We start from the raw sequence: 18,014 nt of genomic DNA, 5'->3' as shown, positions 1-18,014 counted from the left end.
ACCGGGGAGGTTATACATGTTCCACAGTATAATTTTCAGCAGAAAAATCTTCCATATGTGGAAAATGTTTCAGATGTCAAAAGAAATTGGGTTCCGTAAATCATCCACGTGTAAAATGTTTTCCTACATATGGAAGGTTATTTTGGGTGTGAAACATGTAAATAGTATTATTACAAGTAGCATAAACATTTGAGGAAACCCAAATAGTTCACATGTGGAAGGTTTTTCCACGTTTCACATGCTATCAACACAACAAGGTGCTTACGCTGTGAACTGCCTTGTTTCTGATATGTGTTATACAAAAAAAAAAAGTTGAGATCAGATTTAGACTTCATCTGATGTGTTTCACCACTAAACGTTAAACAGCATGCTATTCACTAAATTCATACGTAAAATGCATGGATTTGTCATCTGCAGAGAAAGTTCCCCCCAAAAGAATATCTTACATTTGCAAACATGAAAAATCTGTACGATGTCCCAGTGGATACAGGGCAACACATACAAGTTAAGAAAAGACCACACAAACCCACCAGTGTTGCAAGGAAAATAAGTAAAATCAGTGTGAATCTTCTCCACCACTTAGAGATTGCAGAAACACCAGAGGTCTGTGAGAGGCCAGGAAGGTAATAAGCTGTATAAACACACACACATACAGAGATAAGTGCATGTTAAGAGTTTTGTTCCTTCATTTTAGATTTATTTACCCTATTGTATCTTTATCTGTGCTACTCTTTGATATAAAGCCACAGAGGAGAAAAAAATATTTCCAACTATCTGCTGAGTGTATCTTCTTCCTCCCAAGGAAAGCACTGTTGTGAAATGTGTCTTTGAGAGAGGGAGGATGGCTTTCCTTTTGTTACCTTTGGCATGTATTCACACATACTTAAGGGTTTTCCCTATTTAACCACTGGTTTGGAAATAATTAAGTCAGATAAAGAACTCTGATAAGGATGAATAAGTCTATCAATATGAGGAAAAAAACTTACACCAAAAAAAAATCTGAAATATGTTTTAAATATATTAGTAAGATACATAATTAATATACAGGCGAAATTAATTTTACTTTAAATTTTACCCATTGAACCTCACTATTCTACAACAATACCAAAGTGAAGTTGACAAATTTAGAGGTAGTCATTCTTCCTCATTATTTCACCCATTTTAAGAAATGCTGCAAAGCCACTGACACCAAAACAGAACGTCAATATGAAACTACCACCACCATACTTTGCAGTTAAGTATTTGCTTATAATTTTGAAAGCCTGACATTCACCTCTCCAGATATGCTTAGTTATTGGTAAAATTAGTAATTTCAAAATTTGTGTGATTTCTGAGCACTTCACTAAAACCCATATCCTGTTGTGGTATAATAGGATTCAACCACAGAGACCGACAAAGGGTAAGCTGAGTCTTTAATAATACTTAACAAAAAAGAAAGAATTACAAAGGTAATTGCTTGGTGTACTGTACATGAGAAAGCCAAAGCAACAGACCTTTTTCACTAGCTTTCTGAGAGGACAAACTGCCGTTTCTTCGCCCTCTCGAAAGCAGACTCTCTCATTGCCGGTGCAGTGAAGTTATTCCAGGCAAACAGGGAAGGAACAGCTCCACTTCTAAGGCGGCTGGTTGTGGATCCGCTAACAAAATCCTCCGGTGTGAAGTGGCGGCTACATACGAAAGTACTCCCCGTCTTTATGCAAAAGTCCGGACCTTCATCTCTTCGGATCGCCTGGATCCACTGCCTCCGTTGGTCCGGTCCGTCGGGAACGCATGATAAGGCTGTTTTCTTCCCCCACATGAACATGAACAACAAAAACAACTGCGCCGAGACTGAGCCATTTTCCTAGCCTTTTAATGCTAACGCTATAGCCACCGGATGTTGTCCAACCCTACATCCGCTTTCAAACCCGGAAGCGTGAAAAAGGTCTATGGACATAGTAATGGAAGGCACCAGTAAAGATCAATGAAAATCAGTGACCTTCAGTACTGAGGAATGAGTAGATAATGATATTAGATGCAGGTGAAGAAATCAAATGATTGGGAACAGCTGTGAATGGGAGCAAACTATCAGGTTCAAGGAGGAAACTCAAAGGAATGAAGTGATGGTAAGACTTTTTGAAATAGACAGAATACAACGAACTGAATCTAATATGGCAAAACTTAAATTAAAATTAATGAACAAGAAAGTGATCAAAACCAGCCACCCATTATGACAAAAAGGCATCAAAAAGGACATTTATCTAAATAGTAAAAGTAGGTACAATTGTGATTTTGTGCACATTAGAGAAAATCCACAATAGTAAAAATTTGTGCACTTAATGTCATGTTGTCAAAATATATAATAGTCATGTCAGTGAAGGTTGTATAAAAACTTCTGACCTCCTCTGTATGTTTGTCTGTACTGGTGTAGCTTTAATGAAGAGATTTTGTCCTGTCTGCTGTTGGTGTGAGCCAGGAAAACGAGGTTGTTCTTTGGGTTCCATGGACCAGGGAGGAAATGTTCAGGCTCAGCCCCCAGCGGGGAGCCACGGATGGGCCTGACCTTTTCCGCGTGTCAGGCAAAGGTCAGAACTCTCCAACGGCCTTGAAGCAAATGCACTTGTTTGCCATAATGGAAGAGGCACCTGCCTTTTTGGAGTCAACGACCAGCTCCGGTCCCAAGAGAGTTCCCTCTGAGGGAATTCTTCCTTCTTCCACACATACACTTATCCACATGCTCACTTATTCACTCCCACCGAGTCGCCCCTCTCCGCTTCTGTCTCCTTTACTGTATAATTCGATTGAAGTGAGAGTCATGCTTTTACGTATCAAGCGTGTAAGACGTGTGAGCATTTTACTTAAAAAATATGCTGCGTCATATTTTACATCATGGTTGTCATTATCATTTTCAGAGGGAGATGAACAGGGAGTCAAACAGTCAACACAGTGATAAAAGCACACATGAAGTGAGAAATAGATACATGATAATCCTCGTAAGACCTCAGCATGGAAATCACCCATCCCTTATCCTCCTATGAGCTCCACTATAGAAATCTCATAAATATTGGCGAGGGCCCATAGACACGCTGTACACCGTATAACGCACATGACTGCTCGTAATTTATACATATATATTCATAAACGAGATTTTGTATTTAAAATATGACTCATAAAGCCTGATATATGGAAATTGACAGATCATATGTGATTCCTGAATTAAATATCTCAGAGATCACATGTTTTATGTCCTTTTCTCTCCTTGCCGGGGAAAGGAGCCTTGACCATGCAGGTAATTTACAGTGTTATGGGAGGGGCGCAAAACATGCTGTAAATAAATAAGACTCGACCCATTTCATTTTAGGACGGCGGGGAGGTTGGCACCCCTCCTTCCTAGATGTCGAAACAGTGATGTCCCTCCGCGAGGTGCATCTGTTTAACGCCCGGAGAGAGGAGGGTTTTACAAATGGGCCAACAAGCAACACTGTGCAGTCCATTTGCTAATTTCAATATGGTGTCTATCTGCGAGGGTATGGCCTTGGGCATGGCAGGGACCCCCCCCCTCTTAGCTGGGCAGCGCTTCCCAAGTACTCTCTCCCAGTGTCCCTTTGACCTTGCACTCAATCACAGACCCCATATAACAGGCATTGACTTATAAGAAAACATACACACTGTTTGTGCCTTGGACTCGCAAGCCTCGTTGCATATTGTTAGGATTTTATGTGACAGACCAGCACAAACTACTGAAAAAACGTGAAGTGGGAACAAGCTGGTTTTTATAAATAGAATTGTGAGATGTTTGTCATTATTTAAATGTGTCCACCCTGAGTCAATACTTTGTAGAACCCCCTTTTGACGCAGTTATTCCTGTAAGTCTTTGTAAAATGTTCAAAGTTTGGAATATTGCTTTCTTACCTCACTCTGCTTAAAACGTACCTGCAACTTTTCCCCTGACTGACTGACTGATGTTCCTCAATATTCATGATTCTGTTTGTTCATGGATATCCTTAAACAAACCTCTGAGGCTTTCACAGAACAAATGTGTTTATACAAAGTTAAGTTTCATCTCTACTGGTCACTATTTGCTGTTTTTATTTAATAATTCGATAAATATTGAAGGCAACTGACTCAACTGGATCTTAGCAGTATCAGAATAAAAGGGATGCTGCACTTTTCAGATAGTTGCTTGTGGAAAATTTAAAAATGGTGCATTGTTTTTTTCCTTCCACATCACATTCACACTCATCTCATAGAGAATCCAGATGAAATTCATTAAAGCTTGTGTGAAATGTATAAAAGTTTAAGGCCTAACATTTTGCAAAGTGCTGTTTAAAATTACATTCACATAATGGCTTTTCCTTTTAGTTGGAAAAAAAAAAGCAGCCATACCTTCATTGTTTTGGTAGCAGCCTAACTATGATCTCTGTGTTGTAAAAGCACTTATTTCTGCAGGCATTTGGGTCACATTTGAGTTTAATTAACACATTTGGTGATTGTGGATGTGCTCTATGGCTTCTCTCCTGGACATATAGCTGCATTTGAATTGCTTTTATTTCCCTCAGTTACTCTATGTAATGTAATGGCAATGATCATTGCCCAGCTGTACAGAACAAACAAGCAAATTAAGAAGCTTTCACTCTAATCATCCTCTTCCATATCCCTAGCATGAATTAAGAAACACAAAACTTTTTTTTTTGTTCCTACATAAATACGTCACTTTCTGATCATGCTGTCTTTGTTATGTCCTCGCAGCTCAGCAGAGCTGACTGACTGCTACTTAAAGGTTTACTAGCCCATGAATCGTGATTAAAACTCCTCCTGTGAAATATTTTGCAGCATATCCACAGCCTCCTGACGTATCTGCATTTTATCAGTGAGTGCGTGTGTGTGTGTGTGTGTCTGCGTGTTTCAGGCATAGGTGTCAGAGCAGCGGGAGCAGAGGGAATATTACACAATCCTCTGTGCATTATTGTAATTAGATTTCCCAGGATAGCTCAATTAAGTCATACTGCTGCCGGGGACCTGGTGGCTTTGTGGTTTCACTCTCGCTCGCAGTGTTAAGTAAGGCAGAAAAGCACAACTGAAGTGGACAAAAGAAATCCAAACTGTGCTGATATGCCTCCTTGATTAAAGCAGTGTGTTTGTTTTTGCTTTGCCAGGCAGTTAAAGGTAAAGCATGTGGAGGGAAACAGCTTTCAGGATGCTGCTGAACTCAGATACCCCAGGATAACCTTGTAATGTAATGCATATTGTAATGAGAAGAGCTCCATCTATGGACCACCTGTTGAATTACATTCATGTTACAAATCTTTTAAATAAACTTCAAATGATATTTCAGTGTGCTAAAGGAAACTTTGAAGCTGGCAGATAATTTCCAAACCTCTATTTTGAGTTGACGCAGCATAAATCTGATGGACACTCTGTATTACTGTAGAGGTCAGTTTTAAAGCCCTGTCCTGGCTCTCTGTGATTATTTATTTGTATGAATGGCAACAAACGTGAATATGTTTTGGAGGAATTGCATGTCGTGTGGTGACAAAGGGAGATTCAGCAGTTTTGATGATATGTGGTTACATTACTGCTCTCAAGGCTGGCGCCGAGTTTAAATGCTCCAGTAACATTTCCTTTTATTTATATCCGCAGACCTTGGCTGAAATAAATGAGTTGAGACAAGTGCGAGGGGGGCCCGATGTTACGAACAATTTCTTCCTGACATCGGGAAACGAGTGCACGCGCTAGACATTCAGCTCTTTCACTGCCAGTGGCTGACAGACCCGTCCTGGCTCGGCAGCAGGAGGCCTCTTAAAAAGATTCAATGTCGGCATCAACGTGAAAGTCGTTGTGTCATTATCTTAAATCTTAACTATCCGGCAGGATGGAAGTGTGAGAGACAACCGTATCTGTCAGGGGGTCGGAAGGAGGTGTTTTATTCTCTGTGTACAGTGAGTGCCCCCTCTCACATGCTGAGATTAGCAGTCCCAATCGAGGAAGTCACTCCGTAAGGGTCATTCTACAGTCTGTCTTTGATTTACTGCCACTTTTAATATTCTGTCATAGTTAAAATTTTTATTGGCCTCTTTTATGATCATATCCTTATGTCCCATGCTTATGAACTTTTCTATGCAAATCACTCACTAGAATCAAAAATGGAGCGGGGTGCTCTTTGTTTTCAGGTGGCTGAGGCATCAGGAAAGTTGGAGGCCTTCTTTTATCCATGCATGTTGCATTTTCGCAGCACAAAGTGACTCACTTCAAGGAGTGTGTGTCTGTCTCTGCACGTGTGCCGGGGTGCGGGCGTGTGTGTGTGTGTGTGTAGGTCACAGAGTGAAATGGGAACAGATGTACAGACAAAGCAACTGGAGAACCATTCTCAGATTTTGGGAATTTAAAATGATGTCAAACTTGCTGCCAAAAAAGTTTCTGCAAATGGAAGTATTCATGAGCTAATCTGAGATCCTCCAGTTATAGTAATCTTAAATAAAAACATAATGGCACAGAGATGTTTGTCAACAGGATTTTTGAAACAAGATGTTTTATATTTACAAAACATAATCTCGCAAACTTTTTTTTTTCCAATTATCCAATCATTATAATTTGACAATATTTTGATATGAGATCAAAAAATACTCATAATATTTTTAGATATTGTCATAAATGTTCAACAATTACCTTTTAAGTATCCAAATAAGTGATTAGGATAAATGTGAATTAATTAACTTAAATAACAGTCTCTTTTATTCAGTCAAATGTTCAGATTCACTGCTGCAGCATATATTCTGTTCACATTATTTAAAATATTTCCCTAGGAGTGATGTTCCTATGGTCACTAAGAGGTTTTCTCTGTGCAGATGAATGCATATTAGGGTAGAGCTGTTGTATGAACTATTAAAATAGGCAGTTATTAGCACTTTTGGAAGGAATCTCAAGTATTTTGCAGATTTTTAGGTATTTGTGGGCAGCTGTGGTTGCAAATACTCAGTACAAATACTGCAAATATACAGGAAGAAAATTAAGCCAAATAAATAGTGACAGAAAATTTAAGTTGTTTTCACATAACTTTTTTTGTTGGACTCTGTTAGTACTAACCGCCCCTTATTTTGTTTTGAAAATTTTTGAAGGTTCCCTTTTTATCTGACTACACGTTAATACCTGTTACCACCACATCCTTCGTTCACTATAGGGAAAACAGATCACCCTGTGCTAGATAAAATGATTCTACCTCCTTTTTTTCTATGTAGCCCAGCACATGGAGCCACAGGGGACGAGTTTCTTTGAGCTCAACATTTGTACTCCCTTCACCCCTCTGTATTTTCACATTCTTTTTGCTCCCTGACGACTGCACTGTTCTTGTTTTCTCTTCCTCTGAGACTTGACAGGCCAGCAGGTATCTGTGCTTCTCAGACAAGGAAAGAAAAAGGGGATGCGATTAGAATTTGCTTTGACATGAAGTGCAAAGCCACTAGGAGTAATTCAAAAAGGCAAAAAGAATGAAAACTTTTAAAAAAAGATTTAAAATGATAATACTGTTTAGATACAAATGCCTTGCTGGACATTTCTGTTCCTCTCTCTGTGTCTTTTACTCATGCACTTGGACTTGTAACGATTTGATTGGGAAAAGGTGCATTGAAACGAGGTTAAATGTGACCAGGGTGATCCGTGGATGTGCAAGGGCCCTCTAAGTGCTCATGAATGGTCCTAATGAGGGAGGCAAATGGAGACATAAAGAGGAAATGGGTACACTTTTCACTTTAGTCTGACACACCGTTGCTGCCCCCCAAAGCCCTTGAAGGGGCATTTGCAGAGGGTGCGACCATGCTTCAAATCCTCCTGCTCCTCCTCGGACTAATTGTTGAGGATATTGACCTTGGTAGAAGTAGAAAGTGACTGACAGGGGGGGAAACTGGGTTCACGGTCCAGGCGGGTTGGTTGACTCAAGTTTACATGACGTAAACACTGAAATATGCAGCTTTTGTGCGTTTTGAGCAAAGTGGAGCTGAAAAATTAGAGCATTTCAAAATGCATCACTGAATGTAACCTCTTAGCAGTTGGGATCAATCCCACTTACTTCTGCCCTCATTTTCAACCCATGTCATTGATTAGAAACACACACAGCACTATTGAATCCAAGAGAAGTTATCCAGGGGGTCTCACATACAGACATCTCTTGCTCTGACCCCGATCCATGTTGGACAAGTTCACCATCCTGTTCTTTATCAATGGGTGTCAATACGACGGATTGGTTCGAGCGACAGGGGCTGTTGAAGGAGTCGATGCAGGCCTGATAAGCAGTGAGAAGCTGCTTTGTTTTAGTAATGACGGCTTAAAATGGCTGTGAGCTGGCCCTTCTGTCAACCACCCTCACCTCACACAGCAGGCTTTCATCAATAACAACGGCACATCCACTGTCATCTCATCCCCCTCAGGTTTGGGAAAATTACCACAGGAATTCATAAAATCAGTCACAAATAAATTTTGTTAAATGTGTTGTTCCACGTTATGAAACAGGGGAATAAAACAAATGTGTTGCACTTATTTGGAAATCACAGCCTTTGCTAAAGTGCAAATAATTAAAAATGTCATGGCTCTGGAGGTTTTGGCTGTTTTTTTTGAGAGTTATAATATAAGATTTCAGATATTAGGACACCATTTAAGACGTTATGCTGCAGTCTTTGGTCATGAGTTATTAACAATTTGTATTTGGAGGAGAGGTGATGTCACACTTTATCAGAGAGAGTTTATGTTTAAAAATAAAACAAGAATATTGGAAAGTGCAGCTATCATTATGAAAACAAACAGCTGTCTTTGTATATTGTAAGGAATGTATGTTAACATTATCTTTGATTTTTTTTTTCTAAAGACGGTATGCTGTCGTTGCATGATACTGGACGGAAATAAGTTAAAACTCCAAAATGAGAAAAACAGGAAACATTTTTTATACTTCCTCAAGCCTTTTTGTTATCCATTAAAAGTTGTTTCCCCTTTTGTCTCGCTCTCTTTCTCCCTCTCACTCCACTCTTTTTCTTGCTCTCTCTATTTCACTAAATTGGGGTGCATAGATGTCTTAATAATAACAGAAAACTATTTTCAAAGACTGTTCAGAATAAAAAATTATGCAATACAAAGAACAACTAGATGACAACTTTTCAGAAAGGGTCTTTTGTCAATCAATTTGCAGAACGATCATATGTTGTAGTTATAAATAAATAATTGGAATTCCCATTTAATGTTAAAGCTGATACTTCTTTGACTAATATCATATTCAGCTTTAACATTATTTAACATTTTTTATAAATTTGCCCAAATCTCTCCAAACCTGTTTTACATCATTGCATCTTTCCTTTTCTTTTTTCAAAAATGTAATACATTTGAACGAGATTTTGTGCTTTCCTCAGAGGTCAAACCTAACAAAGTGTAATTTCTTTGCTCTCAATGTTGTAAATACATTAAGAATCTAAAGGTTTTGGAGCACTAAAATCCACCCTTTATTATTTTTTAAACTGATTAATTGCCAGCTTAATGGCATTTTATAATGTTACATTAACACTTTAACGATTTAATACTCTTGGTTCTGCATTGTGATACCCAGACTTCATTAGAAGTAAATCACGAACTGCCACTGATTAGGCTGCTGTGACTGAAATTGTCATTTTGATTTATATACAACCGAAAGACATGGTGTAATGGAAAATCAGAGATGCAAATGCAAAGATCTTGTGTTATTTTATAAGAAAGCTGTACAACAAAGGAATCACTGCTTTGTAATTCCTGGCATGTTAGATCTGAACACTGATCTGGTGAAAGTATTACATCCTTTGTGCTTTCTACATGGAGGTATGTCTCAATGTTGGCGTGGTCAGAAGAACTGACTGACACAATTCAACTCTGCCTTAAGTTCCTGAAATCAAGTTATACGAAGATTTAAAAATATTAGGGTTTGATACTTTTTTATCATACCATTCCTCCTGCTATAAAGTCCTTTTAATGGGATGCAAGAACAAGTGTCAGCGTGACTACAATTTATTTTGCCCTCCTCCGCCTGTTGCTGCACACTGGTGGCTGGCTGGCTGAAAGATGGCTAACAAATGAGACCAATGCTTCCTCAGTTTGTGGAAATGACATGGCATCTCCACATACTGAGGAAACGCCATATCAGTACCCCATCACCTATTGTTCCTATCAATGTTTAAAACTGCAGTTAAAATAAGATTTAATATACATTTTTGCTGAATCTCCCTTTGTCACCACATGACATGCTGTTTTAAAGAAAACCAATTGGATCATGTTGCACATTTTTGTTTTAAATTTCTGTGTTAATACCATAAAGCAGTGGGAATTTTATTTTAATTATTTTATTCTCACTGGTCCACATCTAATGTTGTTGTATATTTACTTCTCTGTTTGGTTTACAGGCCACTTTGCAAAGTTTCATCGCTGCAAAGCAGGTTTTGATGTTTTAACTCCCAGTTGTAAAATCATCTTCCTGCACTGTAGCTTTCACCAATATATACTATCTGTCAAGTTTAACAGACTCATTTACTTCTACTCGGCGTGTTAATTTTACTGTAATATAGACGTGATTTATTGTTGCAATTCAACAGAAAGACAATGCAAATCATTTAGAAAATTTGGTACATTTAAGACATTGGAAGAAAATTGTTTTAAATGCATCATTTCCCCTGTTAACATTTAGAATAAAAGACTGTTCTGACCTCTTGGTGTTACTGTATGACAGCAAACAAAAGCAGTTTTTTTTTTTTTTTTTTACAAGAAAGCCCTCCTCTTCGCCTATGACAGCGTTTTTATGGTGTGACAGTTGCACTATACCTCCGCAATTACTTTTCAATTAGCACGATGAACATTTCCAACACTGTGGCACAATTATTTTATAGCCCAGTGTCTTAGCCCATTAATGGTGCTACCAACAGCACGGGAGGCGATAAACCATCTGGCCAGGCTCCCAAAGAGATAGAGCACACTTAATGGAGTGAAAAAGTAAAAGCAATTAATGTCACATTAATATAATGATAATAATGCCTTCCCTTGCAGCTCTGGCAGGCAGAGTCGGGGACTGACATGAATGCTGCCGAGCTGCAGAAAGGAACTCTGCTGGGACTCTGGCCAGCCCCAAACAGGGAGAACAACGGTCCAGTTCTGGAGAAAACACCTGGATGAAGATTTAACTGGACTGGGGAACAAAAAGTCCAAGGAGTCGATGCAGAAACAAGTATGCATCATTAATTGTGATTTTATAAATTGTATCTGTGAAAGATGGAACTGATTTGATCTGTTAGCAGAACTTCATGTTAGGATGTTTTCCTGTGTGTATATTTAAGCTAAAAATGTAACATCCACCTGTTTATATTTGATGTAATAATTTAATCTTTTTAATATGTTTCATTGGACTGGAAGTAATATGAATGATTGGGAGAGCCGAGCCAGAGTCTTGCCTTCAGTGGGATAAAGAATTAGCGATAAAGGTTAGAGTGATGAAGGATATTGCACATGATGAATTTGCAAAAATATTACTGAAAAAATGCACAAAGTTGGTCAACAGTCAAAATTATTTCAATAATTATTTTTATCTCAAAATTAAATTATAGCTCCAGTAAGTTTTTGCTATTTTTTAAAGTTATCTGTTTCATTTTATATGAGAAAATCTTATTGATTGAATGAAACTAACAATGAATTTAAACTGATGAGGGATCTGAATAATTTCGTGTGTTGGGGCGATATGAGATCCTCACAAAATAAAAAATTAAGCAAAAATATGTGAGTTTCACAGCATCACAGTATTTGCAAAACAAAAATTTCTGATATTATATAATATTTTTTTTTATTTAATGTGGTTTGCTACCAGCATTCTGGGAAAGTTGTCTAAAGTGTTGGAGCCCAGAGTTTAACTTTTCAGTTTGTAATTTCAACTTCAAGGAGGCATTCTTGTTTTAAAATAAATGAAAAAAAATTAAAATAAAGAACAGAGGAGGAGCAAACGCACCCCGCTCAATGCTCCATATAGCTGGAGCACAGAGTAACGCATCACTAAAAGGACTATACTTATGCCAGCATGGGAAACTTTTGTGGTGTCAAAACTAACTTTTAAAAATCTTGCTGTACCTTGATCCCAGTAAATATATGCCTTGACTGCAAAAATGAGCATGTCTTCCTACGGCCGAGCGAAGAAACATTTTTGTGTGCTTGATTTCATTGGAACCTGAATGTGTTTGTGTGCCTGTCTCACCAGTAGCTCCCCCATCCTATCTCCTGACCCCTCTGTGTTCCCGCTGCCCTGCTCTGTTTGTGTTAATTCCTCTACATCTCCAGGGTGGCTTACATTAGAATATCTTAACCACTGGGCTGCATTAGCATAGCGTGATGGATGCCGCTGAATCTCCGTGCCAGATAATGTCCACATTTTGCATTTTAAACTAAGCTACGCCATGGACGTGCTATCCATTTTCACAGGGGGAAATTAGGTCCTGGTGGGAGAGCGCCTGGCGCTCTGTCATCCCAGAAAAACCTTCCTGCCCAGCCTTTATGACACCTCTTGGACACCATACAGAGACAGGTTGAGGGTCAATGTCTAGCACTGGTCAGCTGTGATGTCACATAAGCATTTGGTATACTTGGGGTGTCAGCTTACTCCACTTTTTAAAATGCCTTCCAAAGTTGTGGACAGATCAGTTGCTTGTGTACTTTGCAATATTCATGTGTTGTTGCATCTCAACCTGTCCACCAGTTTCTGACAAGTACATTCTGTTCATCTTGCATGAGAGTGGATGTTTAAGACCCAAATCATGTATAATTATGATGTTGAACTATATACATTGATCACAATGCATTAATCAAAAAGTTGTTTTCATTCAGTTATTTAATCAAAAATAATATGTCGTAATTATGAGTTTCACTATACATAGCGATATATATAATTTCTCAGAAAACTGATTATTACATGGGATGAATTAAAATGCCGTTTTAACACAAAAATGTGACACAAATGCAGAAAATACTCTGAAATGACACCTGTCCACCAGACAGTCACTGAAAGTTTCCATGTGGAGGAAAAGTCTAAGCAGGTCATTGCAAAAGAAGCATATTAATGAAAAGTTAGGCAAAAGGAAAAGGTAGAAAAATGGATGAACACAGCCTTGAGGAGATTGTGACGCAAAGCTCTTTCACAGAGTGTAACTGGAATCAGTGCTTCAAGAACCATCAACCACATCAGTCATTCTTCTTGTAATAAGTCACTTCTGAACCAGGGAAAATGCCAGAAGCATCTTTGAGAGCTGCAGTAGAATTTGAATGTTTGGGATAGAAATCCTTTCAAACCAAGAACAATAAATTCTTGAAATATATTTCTGTATGTTTTATAAATCTCCAAGTTTCATTTGTTGATTTGAACTGTTGAAATAAATGAACTTTTAAATATTTGAATTTATGGCCATACACCTGTACTGTCCAACACATGACTTACGCACACACGTCTGACTGCTTTAAATGTGTGGGGAGTGTTGATTTCCTTTACAAGCCTGTCTCGGCTGCCGGCAGTTGATCAATAGGAATAAATCAGGGGGCTATTTTATGAGACACGAGATCGTCGTACATTTATAAGCCTTTTTTTTTATAAGATAACGTCTCAACACTCGAGCTTGCGTCATGCACTGAGATGTGCTCACATGCAGACTCTGGTCTCAGATACTTGTTAAGCGACAGAATAGCAGAGAGCCTGTGTGTACCGCCGAGGTGGATCATCCCACTATAAACGTGCACAAACAGGTTGTTATTTCACCAAGCATCAACCTTTAAATGTGATTGCATTGTAAAATAAATGACTTGTAAATGACATGATGGTTTTAAAGCATAATGTCATGTTGTGGGGAAACAACTGCACGGTTTGCTCCTGTGCAAAAACTACACAAGCGCAGTAAAATGGCTTGGTCATTGATGAGATGTCCCCTTGATTTTCCTTCACACAAGCATGAAAGGCATTGTTCTGCAGTCTAATAATTCTGTAATGTTCTGCTAATTACGTTTGACTAATTATGCACCTTTTATGTGGCAATATAAGCAGCGAGTTTCCCTTCCTATTACAATATAAGTCTCGGCTCTGCTCCATCAGTCATGACTGGACAGCGCGGCCTCAGATTTCTGTTTATTTTGTAATTAAATATTGGCTTTAACCATGCTGAGGTGGGGGAGGGGAGATTTGGGGGCTCATTAAACTATTTCACCCATCTACCCATTGACCGCTCCAGAATGTGATCAAGTGAGACTTACGCTTTAATTAGATGCTTGAACATTAGTGTTTTTTTGTTTAGTTTTTTTATTTTTTTTCCAAAGGCTAGAAAAAAAGAGGATGCTTTCAACACAAAGCACATTGACCGGGCTCAAATTACATCCCCCTTTAAGTAGTGGATTGATTCAGTAGGGGTGTGCTGTGTTTCAAGAGCTAAGAGTGTGTGAATAGAGCTGCAGCACATGCCTTCCCTTCAGTGGTGTTCCCCTTGAAGAGGGATGCACTGGGATGAAGTGCAGGAGGAAAACAATGGAGATAATTTAACGGCACACGTGTAGACACAGAAGAGGCCTCCGGTGCGGGGGCCAAGACAGGATGTCTCAACACTGAAACAGGGAGAGGAGTGTTACGGGAAAGGTGTGTATGCGTGTGCAGGAGGGATGGGAAGGAGGGGGATGAGAGGTGGAAAGCAAAGTGTCACTGTGCTCTCGTTCTCTTTCTCCACAGATGATGGATAGCAACAGTAGGGAGAACAAAACCAAGCATTCCTCATGCTGTCACCACAATGAAACAGGGACATAACAGGATTTGGTCACAATGCGAACAGAGCACTTCAGAGAGATGCCTGGCCATCATGCCACTTCTACTGGAAGTCAAAGACTCTATCCATCACACGTAACGTCCCTTTAGCATTTGACTGCAACCGGCACTGCTGTCTTCCTCTAGATGCCTCAGTGTGTGTGTGTCTGTGTGTAGCTGTGTGTGTGGCGTGAATTATTCCAGTCCCGCTGTTGTTAATCTGTTCAGAATGATCTTTAGGAGGAATTGAAGAGCAATTCATGTAACTTCTGTAATTAAAAAGAAAATTAGGTGGTCTGAAAAAGAGGTTTAAATAAAAAAATCCTAATTTACACAAATGATCCAATTCTATGTTAAAGTATATTTGTGGTCTTATAAATTTCCAGGTTCCTTTAACACAGAACTTAAGACCTTCACTTAAGGCCTGTGTTAATAATTCAACACAAATAAAAAGACTCAGCTAAAGTTACTGCTTGCTAAAAAAAATTGCAAAAAGCATCTCACATTTGCTAAGAGAGAAAAAAAAATTCTTATGATTCCCAATATTTTTGTAGAAATATTATGCAGTCTGATGAAATGCCACATCTTATAATATGTGGCATCAGTCTGACACTGCTATTGTAACATAGGAATTTCTAAGTTTCTCGAATGCCATTGTTGAGCATAGATTCTGGTTGCACTTTACCATGAAGAGAACATACATGATAAAATATTAAAACAAAATTAACTTTTTAGCTTACATGCAAAACCACTTGTGTGCAGAAAGCTGGTACTAAACTAAGCAATGTTTCCCCACATGAAAACAGTCACAAACTTAAGCTTGTTCAAAATGCAAAAACAGCTTAAGTTGTGTTATTTCACATCAGCAATAAAACTAAAACAGGTAGAAACTCGGCCCTGGATGACTTCTATCAGGGGGTAGACCTGATTGTGCAGCGGTCCCGTGTGGGGATAATGTGAATGCTGTGATGTAAAGATCAGCAGTGGGTTAAGGGAGTGAGGGAGGAAGGGTGCTATGTGGAAAATGAAGTATTGGAGGAGGGGAATATTGAAGGTGGGAGTTGCATTCTCAAAATTAAAAGTTGTAGCTTATTAGTCTGCGTTTGGTAGCTGAGCACGCGCCCATGCCTAGCATGGCTGCTAATAGAAAAAGATGTGTGGAAGTGTATGATTTATGGTTGCACGCAGGCAGGGGTGGAATAATTTGGTGCAGAACGGGTACTTACTGAACGGCAACAACTCGGCTACTTATCCGTACTTTCTGGTGATAAATTAGCTCTTGTTTAAAGTAGCTGGAGACCCATTTTTCATTTTGATTACTACACTTGATATCTCTTTCTTTCTTTCTCTCTCTTTGTCAGCAGAGGTTTTTTAGCATTTCTGTGTATGGTTTGGTGTATGGTAGGTGTGTGTGTGTATTAACCCCTCCTTAACTAGACAGAAAGACACTCTTATCTGAAAGCATGTAGATAATTGCAAGGAGGCCCAATATGGACGGAGTGTGGGCGGTATTCTCCATGATCAGGCGTTTTTCTGCAGCCAGCTGAAGACAGGGCTCCTGTCAATCAGTGGCCGACCCCTGCTGGGACCTTCTCCTGCTTGGACAAGGTTCTCATTGATCCCTGTATTGCCCCTTTGACCGGAGGCAGCTTCAGTGGGGGAAATAGGCAGGTGAAATATTAAGTTAAAAGTCAGCTTCCAATCAATAAATAGAGCCAGGAGGAGGAGTGGCAGAGCCAAGTCCCTTCAGCAGGAGTCCCACTAGCCAGGGGGTAATGCGATTGAGGTCTGTGGATAACCCCAAAGACCCTGAGGCAGAGCACAAACTACATCCCCGCTCCCTGGATGTGGCCATCACACAGACTCCACTGCCAAGTCCTGCAGCATTAGCTGGCACTCGTTCTTATTGTCCTCAGTTTGGCACTGCCACCCATGTCTGTGCCCGGGCAGAGCTGGACACTCTACAAACAGCATAAATAAAACATATGAGAGCTGTAATGAGAAAACAGCGGCAGAGCCAACAGAGTCAGAGTTCAGTGTCCGTTGATATACACAGACAGACAGCTCAAAGGGAGTCCAGTATAATTACAACAAAAGGCTGCAGATCCAATAGCTCCACCTTTGGTTTTCCCCGTGCACTGCATGGTGACGTTGATCAGACGTCTCCTTTCGTCTCAAGTCCATTGTCCCGAGCAGCTACTTGAATTGGTGGGTTTCTGGCCGAGGGGTTGAATGGCTTGGCAGGTGTCAGTGGTTATCTTGGCTTGTCTTCTTCGTACGGGACAAAATGAGGAGGTGGAGATGAGCCCCTGTCAGCCCTCTCCCTGTTACGCCTGAAGGGTCAGGGGCAGGAGGGCAGCTCCGAGAGAGGGCCTTTCTCCTGCAGGGTTATATCTCCAGAGTCCCCTCCTCCAGCCCCCCTTGATGTTTCTGACTGACAGCTATCTTCCAGCTGCGGGACATGCACCCCAGCAACCCACCGCAGATAAAATGTTAATGTAATTAACAGATAATGGCTGTTGTTTTTAGCTGTCAATACTCGGACTGGGGAGGGATAAGGGACTGAAGCTGCACAAAGTCACATTCAGATATCTGCCAACCATTGTAGAATTCAATTATTTTCTGCAACGCTACCCCCACCTGTCTTCGACCGCTAACCTCCACATCAACGTCATAGCCTTGACTCTTTCCTTTGATTGCACATTCACAAGCATCAGATCATCTTTAGTTGGCACAAACAGAATCTTCTCCATAGCAGGTGCAATACGGGTCAGCTTTTAGTCAGAGCTTTGCAGAAATCAAATGCTTTAATGTCATGCTGATTTAGGTCTTTTGAATTCTTTTGAACCATTGATTTTTGGGAGGGAATTCGTAACATGACATAATATGAACAGTATGCCAATCAGTTGAGCTCAACTCTACACTTTCTGCCAAGAATTTCCTACCAGAATTAAGTCAGAAGTTGTGGATGGCTCCTAGAACCATGGGGTTTCCCTAAAATGTCTTGTCCAAATATCTGTGAAGTGTTTGCATATATTAGATCTTGTATGTATAATTTTGTTCAAATGTTAATAAGATTCACATGTATTTCCCTTTTTTTTTTTAACGTCAATAAAGTCGATTGTTGAATAATCTTTCCAAGCATTAAAAATAATGGTCCAAGCTCATCTGGTTCAAAAGCCCAGAATTATCATGACATTTGCGGTTCTGATGAGTGTTTATAAAC

Source organism: Poeciliopsis prolifica, unplaced genomic scaffold (genome assembly GCF_027474105.1).
Source record: "Poeciliopsis prolifica strain line A6 unplaced genomic scaffold, Auburn_PproV2 SCAFFOLD013, whole genome shotgun sequence".
NCBI lineage: Eukaryota > Metazoa > Chordata > Actinopteri > Cyprinodontiformes > Poeciliidae > Poeciliopsis > Poeciliopsis prolifica.
Note: the sequence above shows the minus strand (reverse complement) of the source record.